This window comes from Astatotilapia calliptera, chromosome 7, assembly GCF_964374335.1.
Source record: "Astatotilapia calliptera chromosome 7, fAstCal68.1, whole genome shotgun sequence".
Taxonomy (NCBI): Eukaryota; Metazoa; Chordata; class Actinopteri; order Cichliformes; family Cichlidae; genus Astatotilapia; species Astatotilapia calliptera.
In genome coordinates this window covers 7217153-7227378 of record NC_137428.1, presented here as the reverse complement: position 1 = coordinate 7227378, position 10226 = coordinate 7217153, and the positions used below count along the sequence as shown (strand labels likewise).

General features: G+C 50.4%; 2 long non-coding RNA genes across 2 annotated transcripts; both read right to left on the bottom strand.

Moving 5' to 3' along the window:
- Window positions 1-2689: 2689 nt before the first annotated feature.
- On the bottom strand, window positions 2690-3239 carry LOC113024444 (uncharacterized). The gene is made up of 3 exons (XR_013910183.1): window positions 3111-3239; window positions 2892-3036; window positions 2690-2809 (listed from the first exon to the last, which is right to left on the bottom strand). It is a non-coding gene; the product is annotated as an uncharacterized LOC113024444 (long non-coding RNA).
- Window positions 3240-7599: 4360 nt separating this feature from the next.
- Window positions 7600-8177, bottom strand: LOC145429851 (uncharacterized). The gene is made up of 3 exons (XR_013910182.1): window positions 8021-8177; window positions 7802-7946; window positions 7600-7719 (listed from the first exon to the last, which is right to left on the bottom strand). It is a non-coding gene; the product is annotated as an uncharacterized LOC145429851 (long non-coding RNA).
- Window positions 8178-10226: the final 2049 nt, after the last annotated feature.

Sequence of the window (10226 nt, the reverse complement as noted above, 5' to 3'; positions counted from 1 at the left end):
TGTGATGGATGAAGGTGATGCTATCTGGAGATTTCTGCTAGAAATTGCATCTGTGTTGCAGTTATTTCATGTCTTGAATCAAACTGGCAGACACATAAGAGGACTCATGCACATAAAAGGTATTTTGCTACAGGATAATTGAAACCTGTAAAAACTAAATCTAACAATATTTTTCCTTCTTCAAAATGGGCGTCTAACATGTAGCTTAAATAATGAATCCAAGGCCCCTTACAAAACAGAAGTCTTTGCATTCTTTGTTCCTCCTGGTAACGTGATGAATAAGAATGTAAATTAAACATTAAACAAAAAGTTTAATAATCTTTGACAGTGATCTTCATGATTGTTCTTTGGTTGATGGCAAATATGCTGAATTGTGTCACATTCCTCTTTGTAGTATTTTCAGAATTTCAGACAAGTTTGCTTCCAAACAAAAAACATATTGGTCTTTTCTTCGTCATTGATGGTTATTTCCCATTGTTGATCATTGCCTGCAAATCCTGTCTCCTCCTACTTTGGAAGCACAGAGCAGATTGTCACTGCAGAGGCTTACCCCCCAGCACACCAACCCTTCAACCCAATCCCTTCAAATTTATCTGTGAAGAAAACACATAACAGCAGCATGAGAAGCAGAAGGGATCTCAGGAACGAAGAGAGATAAAAGAGATGAGATTGGGGCTAAAATGGAAAAGGAAGCAGGGATTATAGACAGAGAGAGATGGGATGAGAACGGATGACACAGCAAGCAGGCTGTCGGGGGGGGGGGGGGGGGACTAGCTTTCACAGAAATAATGTTATCTCTTCTTCTTTAGAGTTTGTTGTCTAATCATTTATTGTTTGCTTATCAGAGATGGAGCAGACAGTGCTCTACCATGCTTGCACACAGCCCTACCTGCTTCAGCACACAAAAGCAAAAGATCCAGGAGTTTAATATTGTGGACACTTGTCCTATTGAGAGACTTGGGATAATAAACATGACAGAACATTATCCAAGGGTTAACACTACATACTGACATTATGGTGATGGTTTTCTGAGCACATTCTGTGGAGAGGAACTTCAAGCAACATTACAGTAAAAGTTGGATTTACTGTAACAATAAAAACATCAAGACGTTAAGTCAGATACAACAGGAATGGAGGTACTGGTGGATGAGGATTGAAAACAGGTTTGCAAATGCACAGGAACTTTGGGCTGGCTACAGCAGCTTAAATAGCATAGCCTACACAAGAAAGACAATTACATGTGTAGGAGGGTAAAAGGAATTAACCTGATGTGCCAGACCGTAACTGAGCCTGACTCTGTGGCCTGCTAGTACACCCTGTTGTAAAAGATTTGGACCTACCACATCTGATCCACTGCATGCAGAGAAAAGGGACCCTGAGCAAACTGCTATCCAACATGGACAATGACCAACACCCACTGCAACCCAGTTCAGTGGCAGACTCTTGTCACTGACATGCTCTTTGGACAGGCTAAGGAAGTCATTTGTTCTGCAACACTTAGATGCAGGGTAAGGAGAACTGATGTGTATAACTATGAACCTTCACAACTTTGCCCATACACACTCCAAGGACTGTTTTTTGATGGTCTTAAAGGTGTGGTGGTTAGATTGTCACTGAACTACATTTACTTACTTCACTGCTCCACAGCTATTTATTGTATTGTGGTTAGGGGGCTAAACTAATACTTGCACAGCTATTGCAACATATATTCCTATATCTTTTTTGTAGCTTGGTGTAGCCATTTAGATAGATAGATAGATAGATAGATAGATAGATAGATAGATAGATAGATTGATTTCTGTTTTTTCTGTTTTCCTCAATCAGTGGTGACTAGTGACTGAAGAAGTCACTTGGATGAGTGACGAAATGTTTGTCCCACTGAAAACGCTACGTCCCGATGAACATAATCAACTTTTGGAGATTTACTTACCTGGATGATTGAGCATGCATCAAGATGTTTTAACCCACTTTGGAAAGAACTGCCTAAAGCACGTACATCAGTATGAGCAAACAGCACGTAAGATGGCGGATTACAGGAACCACCTGAGATTCGGCCTCAGATGCCGACAAAACAGGATTACTCCTAAAAGTCTGCAAATGAGCTCTTCAGTTAAAGGCTTCCAGGCAACAAAAATCCTCCAGAAGGCACAGCACCAGCTGCTTAATGATTGGGTGAGGCAAACAAATTTTACCATCGACGTGCTAAAATCTCAAGAGGAGCGGATCCAACAGAGACTTACGATGCTTTTAGATGAGAATTCTCTTAAAAAGGTGTTTGACTTCACTGAGAAGGCACATCTAGCACGGCACAAGAAGTCTTAGACAAGACAACAAAAGACGTTTGACTTACTTGTTGTACGTTGGAAACCACAGCAAAATACGGAGAGTGTCCTAAGTGGCCAGAAGAGAGAAGGATGCGACACCGAGGATGTGGACAAGTGGTTGAAGAATTTGTCTGACAGACAGCTCAGCCAAACAGAGAAAAACATCCTTGCTAAAGGGTTGGATATTGCTGTCACACCGAGACAAACCCCACTAGTGGAACTGATCACAGCCACAGAAACAGCAATTTGAAATACAACAATATTGCAGAAGTGGAAGCAGAGCAACTACAGACGAAAGTTTCGGCCTGTCTCTGTCATGCGCCGTGGTGCGCGGGCACGAAAGGATCCAGGCGCAGACTCCGAGCTAACAAAAGACACTTTATTAAAACAACGAAAGGCGACCCGGGGAAAGTAGAGAGCAAAACAGAAACTAAAAATCCGGGGAAACAATGACACGAGGAAGCCGGGATCGGGACGGCGGGGGGCTGCAATAGAAAGGGGAGATGATTACTAGGGAGCCAGGAAGCGGGGAGAACATATCAGGACTGAGTTAGAGTAGGGGCTTACGATAGAACGGAACCGTGGGAGCTCGGGAGGGAAGTGTGGCAGTCCGTGGGGGCAGGAAGTCCGTGGAATGGCGAGTGGGCCAGGTGAGCGCCGCGAGATCCAGTTGAGCCGGAGGACAGGCAGGTAGCAGACGCCGAGTAGAAATCTGGACAGAAGTAGGCAGGTTAAACAAAGTTCCAAGCAGAAGAGAATGCACACTTTTCGTGGAAGTCTGGTTACCACTGTGGGGATGACTACGGACTGGCGTGGAGCATCCGTCAGCGCCGGATTAAGTGGATCTCCGTGTAATCACCGGGATGGAGAGCAGGTGTGCTAGTGATGGCCCAGCCCGGGGGTGTGGCTACCCGAGCATCATGCATTCCACAGACCATGACAGTGCCCCCCCCTCAAGGGTCGCCCCCAGGCGACCGACCGGACTGCGGCCTGCGGAGAGAAGCGCGGAAATCAGCGACGAGGGACGGGTCCAGAATGAAGGAACGCGGAACCCAGAGGCGGTCCTCGGGACCGTACCCCACCCAGTCCACCAGGAACTGCCACCCACGCCCACGCCGGCGCTCAGCCACGATGCGCCGGACCGCATAGGCCGGGTGACCGGCGACAAGCCGGGCGGGAGGAGGGGGCTCGGACGGAGGGCACAATGGGCTGCGGCGGACGGGTTTGACCTGGGAAACGTGGAACGTGGGATGTATGCGCCAGGAAGTAGGGAGCTTGAGCCGAACTGCCGCCGGGTTAACAACCGCATCAACTTCATACGGGCCAATGAAGCGGGGGGCCAGCTTCCGGGAGGACACACGCAGCGGAATGTCCTTGGCGGCCAGCCAGACCTTCTGCCCCGGCTGATAGTCGGGGGCGGGGGTGCGACGGCGGTTGGCATGGCGTGTGTGCTGTTCCTTCGTCCGCAGGAGAGCTTGGCGGGCCCTGAGCCAGACCCGCTGGCAGCGCCGGAGATGGTGCCGAGCGGAGGGGACTGCGAGACCGAGTTCGTCTTCAGGGAAAAGAGGAGGCTGATAACCGAGGGATGCCTCGAACGGGGACAAACCCGTGGCAGACGAGGTAAGTGAGTTATGTGCATATTCAACCCAGGGCAGAAAGGTGACCCAGGAAGTGGGGTTTTGGGACGCCATGCACCGTAGCGCAGCCTCTAGCTCCTGGTTAAGCCGCTCGGTCTGGCCGTTAGATTGCGGATGGAAACCCGAGCTTAAACTAACTCTCGCGCCCAAAATGGAACAAAAGGTCCTCCACACTTGTGAAGTGAACTGTGGGCCTCGGTCTGAGACGATGTCAAGGGGAATACCATGGAGCCGGAACACGTTTTCAATTAGGGCTAGGGCTGTGTCAGGGGCGGAGGGTAGTTTCGGTAGCGGGACGAAGTGGGCGGCTTTAGAGAACCGGTCGATGATGGTGAGGATGACGCTCTTTCCCGAGGAACAAGGAAGACCGGTAATGAAATCTAATGAGATATGAGACCAAGGCCGGTGAGGCGTGCTGAGCGGATGGAGCAGGCCCGCTGGGTGCTTAGTGGACAATTTGTTGCGGGCGCAGACAGTGCAGGCAGCCACGTACTCCCTCGCATCTTGTCGTAAAGTCTTCCACCAGAAATGCCGTTTGAGAAGACCAATGGTTCTGCTCACGCCAGGGTGACACGAAAAACGTGCAGTGTGGACCCAATGGATTACCGCTCCGCGGGCAGCAGCGGGGACAAAACGCCGTCCGGGGGGTCCGGTACCCGGGTCAGGGTCTCCCGGGAGGGCCTGGCGGATAACCTCCTCAACATCCCAGGAGAGGGCGCCCACCACACAGGTTGGGGGGAGAATGGTGGTTGGTGACGATGTCTCCGTGTCTGGGGAGTACTGGCGGGAGAGCGCATCTGGCTTGGCATTCCGTGAACCTGGGCGATACGAGAGAGTGAAGTTAAAGCGTGTAAAAAACAGGGACCAGCGGGCTTGGCGAGAGTTTAACCTTTTAGCAGTCCTAAGATAAATTAGATTCTTATGGTCCGTCCATATGAGAAAAGGCTGCTCGGCTCCCTCCAGCCAGTGGCGCCACTCCTCCAAGGCGAGTTTTATGGCCAAGAGCTCCTTATCGCCTACGTCATAATTTCTTTCAGTAGGGGTGAGCCGGCGAGAGAAGTAGGCGCACGGCTGGAGCTTACCTTGAGGTCCAGACCGCTGAGAGAGAACAGCCCCGACTCCAGTGTCGGACGCGTCCACCTCGACGATGAATTGTTTGGTGGTGTCGGGGTGGAGCAGAATGGGCGCCGTAGTGAACAATGCCTTCAATTTGGTGAACGCTGTGTGGGCCTCCAGGGGCCAGGTGAAAGGTACCTTAGGAGAAGTGAGGCGAGTGAGAGGCGCGGCGACGTGGCTGTAGTTTCGAATGAAACGTCGGTAGAAGTTCGCGAACCCGAGAAAGCATTGGAGCTTCTTCCGCGAATCCGGGACTGGCCACTCCAGAACCGCCTTGATCTTAGCTGGGTCCGTCTTCACCTGTCCTCCTGCTAAGACATAGCCCAAAAAGGAAACCGATGAGGCGTGAAACTCGCATTTTTCTGCTTTGACAAACAGTCTGTTTTCCAGTAACCGTTGCAGGACGCTCCGGACGTGAACGTGATGCTCCTCCATGGTCCTGGAAAAAACGAGGATGTCATCCAAGTATACAAAAACAAACACGTTCAGGAAGTCTCGGAGCACATCATTCACTAGCGTCTGAAAAACCGCAGGGGCGTTAGTTAAGCCGAATGGCATAACCAAATACTCGAAGTGGCCCAGCGGCGTGTTAAAAGCGGTTTTCCACTCGTCCCCCTCCCTTATTCGGACCAGATGGTATGCGTTTCGCAGGTCCAGTTTTGTGAAAACGGTGGCTTCCTGGAGAGAGCCAAAAACAGAGTTAATCAACGGAAGAGGGTACTTGTTCTTTACGGTGATGTCATTTAAGCCCCGGTAGTCAATGCACGGCCGCAGCGAACCGTCCTTTTTCCCCACGAAGAAGAAGCCCGCAGCGACTGGGGAAGAAGAGGGTCGAATGATACCGGCCGCGAGTGATTCTCGGATGTAGTTTTCCATAGACTCCCTCTCGGGGCGAGACAGGTTGTACAACCGGCCGGAGGGCAGCGGGGCACCAGGTAGCAGGTCGATGGCGCAGTCATAGGGGCGGTGTGGTGGCAGAGAGCAAGCCTTGTCTTTGTTAAACACTTCCTGTAAGTCGTGGTATTCGGGTGGGATGGAGGAGAGGTCAGGTGCTTGTGTAACAGGTGGGGTCGGGTTAGTGGGTGGAGCGAGAACTGCTGATCTCAGACAATTCGCAAGGCAGAACAAACTCCAACTGGCGATCTTGCTTCCTGCCCAATCGATGTGGGGATTATGTCTTTGCAGCCACGGGTAGCCTAACACGAGCGGGGTGTCGGGAGACGGGAAGGTAAAGAACGAAAGCGATTCGTTGTGGTTCCCGGAAGTGACTAATGTCACGGGCGCGGTGTGATGAGTGATGTAAGCAAACACTTGTTTATTCAGCGCTGACGCAGGGAGGGGAGGTTCCAACAGAGTGAGTGGAATTTCCAGCTCTTTAGCCAGTCTTTCATCCATGAGATTCTGCTCCGCCCCAGAATCCACTAATGCGCTGCATGTGACAGTCTTTTTATTAGTTATTATGGCAACGGACACAATCAATCGGGGTCTAATAGTATTCAATGTGCAGCCCACCCGTATCCCCGAACCTACCGGTGAGCTGGTCCGTTTGGGCGAACCGGGCAGCTGGCGATGCGGTGTCCCGGCTTCCCACAGTATAAGCAGTCCCCGGCCCGAAAACGGCGTTCCCTCTCCTCCGGCGAGAGCCGAGAGCGCCCGATCTGCATCGGCTCCGGCGGAGGAGGAGACTGTGAGCGAGCGCACGCCGCTGGAGAGCTAAAAGGGGACAGGGGCAGTGACACGCGAAAGTCTGGGTGCAACACGGGTTTCGGTGGCTTGGACCGCCGTTCGGCCTCCCTCTCCCGTAGACGCTTATCGATCCTACGGGCGAGTGACACCAAATCCTCGAACGTTTTAGCCGCCTCGTGAAACGCGAGCTGATCCTTCATCTGATCGTTCAGGGAGCGTAAAAAAATTCCCCTTAGGGCCGAATCGGGCCAGCCAACAGCGGCTGCCACGGTGCGAAACTCCACTAAATACTCCGCAACGCTACGCCGACCCTGGCGGAGCACCAGTAGCTTTTGAGCGGCATCATCCTCGGAAACTGACGGAGAGAAGGTTGCTTTAAACTCGTCGAGGAAGTCATCGAAGTCGCAGCGCTGTATCGGGTTAGCAGATAAATAGGCTTCAGCCCACGCCAACGCCCTTCCCCTCAGTAGTCCCACAAAGTGGGAAATCTTGGCCGCGTCAGTGGGGAAGGCGAGTGGCGAGCGACTGAAGAAAAGAGTACACTGAAAAAGGAACCCCCCACACTGGTCCAATTCGCCGTGGAAGGGTTCCGGCGGCGGAGACGTCACATAGCGGTACGCCGAGTCGGGCTGTTTAGCGCACATCTCTCCCTGTTTCTCGCTCAGCTCCTGATACTGATCCTGAAGCGAAGAAAGTAACTGATCGTGTCGGCCGAGCATGGCACCCTGCTTATTAATAGCTGAACGTATCGGGTCTGCTGGATCCATCTTGGCCAGTCCGTACTGTCATGCGCCGTGGTGCGCAGGCACGAAAGGATCCAGGCGCAGACTCCGAGCTAACAAAAGACACTTTATTAAAACAACGAAAGGCGACCCGGGGAAAGTAGAGAGCAAAACAGAAACTAAAAATCCGGGGAAACAATGACACGAGGAAGCCGGGATCGGGACGGCGGGGGGCTGCAATAGAAAGGGGAGATGATTACTAGGGAGCCAGGAAGCGGGGAGAACATATCAGGACTGAGTTAGAGTAGGGGCTTACGATAGAACGGAACCGTGGGAGCTCGGGAGGGAAGTGTGGCAGTCCGTGGGGGCAGGAAGTCCGTGGAATGGCGAGTGGGCCAGGTGAGCGCCGCGAGATCCAGTTGAGCCGGAGGACAGGCAGGTAGCAGACGCCGAGTAGAAATCTGGACAGAAGTAGGCAGGTTAAACAAAGTTCCAAGCAGAAGAGAATGCACACTTTTCGTGGAAGTCTGGTTACCACTGTGGGGATGACTACGGACTGGCGTGGAGCATCCGTCAGCGCCGGATTAAGTGGATCTCCGTGTAATCACCGGGATGGAGAGCAGGTGTGCTAGTGATGGCCCAGCCCGGGGGTGTGGCTACCCGAGCATCATGCATTCCACAGACCATGACAGTCTCAGCAATGCAAAGCCCCTAGCCCCCACTTGCTCTATGTATGAATATATGAGTATGAGTGTATGTTAGTTAAAATCACTGACAAGGCATACAGTGCTTGTGTGAATGTGTATGGGTGAATGCAGTATAGAGCGCTTTGAGTACTCCAGGAGATTAGAAAAGCTATAGATATAAGATAGATATAGATATAAGAATCAGTCCATTTACCATCTACAGGAAGAGGATAGATAGATTGTCTGAAGCAGTTAGAACAAGACAAGGCTATTGACCAGAACCGTAGGCTATGCCCAGGTGATTCTACACCAAGTCTGTGTGGTTTACTGAAGATACATAAACAGGGTGCATCTTTAAGACCGATTGTCTGTATGATCAACTCAGTCACCTATAACATCTCAAAGTTCTGGCTTTGATCCTCAACCCGCTGGTAGGCAGCTCTGAACACCACATCCAGAACATGTTGGATTTTGTTGAGAAGGTGAGAGATGTCATTTTCAGTTCATGTTCACTGTTTATCCTCTGTACGTTCCACTTCCTGTTTTGTGTTACGTTACTCTGTGTGCATTATGTTCTCGTTCTTATTCCATGCATCGTTAGTTCAATTGTGTTCAGCTGCTCACTCACCTGTCACCTATCAGTCATTGTTCAGCCAGTGTATTTAAGTCCTCAGTTCTCTCCTGGTCAGCGTCGCGTCATTAATGTTGTCACTGCTGTCTATGCCCCATGTTTGCCTCCCAAGTTCAGATCAGTCAGCTGTTCATTCAGTTATTCAGTCAGTCAGCCAGCCATCTCCTGTTTTCGTCATTCGTCCCTCACCCTGCATCTTCACCGTGAGTCCTGCGTTTGAGTCCTTTTCTCCACATCCACTCAGCAACCCCTGACACCCATACGTGTCAGGAGTATTGGAACAGTTGAGACGCATTTTTTTCACCGTGTCTCTGTGGCTTTCAAACCTCAAAACACGCTGCACCAAAAATTGGTCCACCCCAAGAATCGGGTCCCCCAACACAAACAGAGTAACATAGTGTACGCTGTTAAGTGCCAGGAGGATTGCCAGGATTTATACATCGGGGAAACCAAACAACCTCTGGCTAAGCAGATGGCACAACACAGAAGAGCTACCTTGCCAGGCCAGGACTCCGCAGTCTATTTACACCTACAGGCCTGTGGACACTTGTTCAATGATGAGGATGTACACATCCTGGACAGGGAGGAACGGTGGTTTGAGCGCGGAGTCAAGGAGGCCATTTACGTGAAAAGAGAAAGACCATCTCTGAATCGAGGAGGGGGCCTAAGGGTCCATCTTTCACCATCTTACAATGCTGTGATTGCAGACATTCCCCAACTCTCTGTGAATGGTACTCATGGCCATTGATCTGTGGGCCTTGATCAGTGGTTGTTGATCAATGGTCATGAGAATTTGCATAATTATGATTAAGGAACTGACCTCACAGCCCTTTCTTCCTTCAGTGGGCTGGTTTCAGTCATTATGCAAATGTACTGTTTATAAGATCGGGGAAACCTGCAGTCAGCTAAGACTGAAAAAGTTACTTGGATGAGTGATGAAACGTTTCTCCCACTGAAAACGCTACGTCCAGATGAACAGAATCAACTTTTGGATATGACTAGCTCTCATTTTTGCAATGCCATTTTGCAACGCTTACAGCTTATCGACTTCAAGGCATGCAATTGTAAGTTAAAGGCTAAAGATCCAGCTATAGCACGCTAACCGAAGCCTGTAGAGTCTCAGATGTAGCTGTTGGTTTTTTTCTGTGTTGTACAACATGACTTAGGGGTTACTTTGCTGGAATATTCATCCCCTGGAAGATTGTGGCATTATGCTAACACACACCTGATTGTTTCGGTCCTCCAAACTGCAAAAACTTCAGCTTTTATAGAGGTTTTCATGTTTGCTGATGGCCAGTTAACCAAGTGCATTTGATTAACAGCAGGTATATAACAGCACGTATGTAACAATCATTCCAATTTCAAGCAGTACATCGTTTTACCAGACATTGTGGACACTGTTTTCATCTTAAACCTGCCCCTGA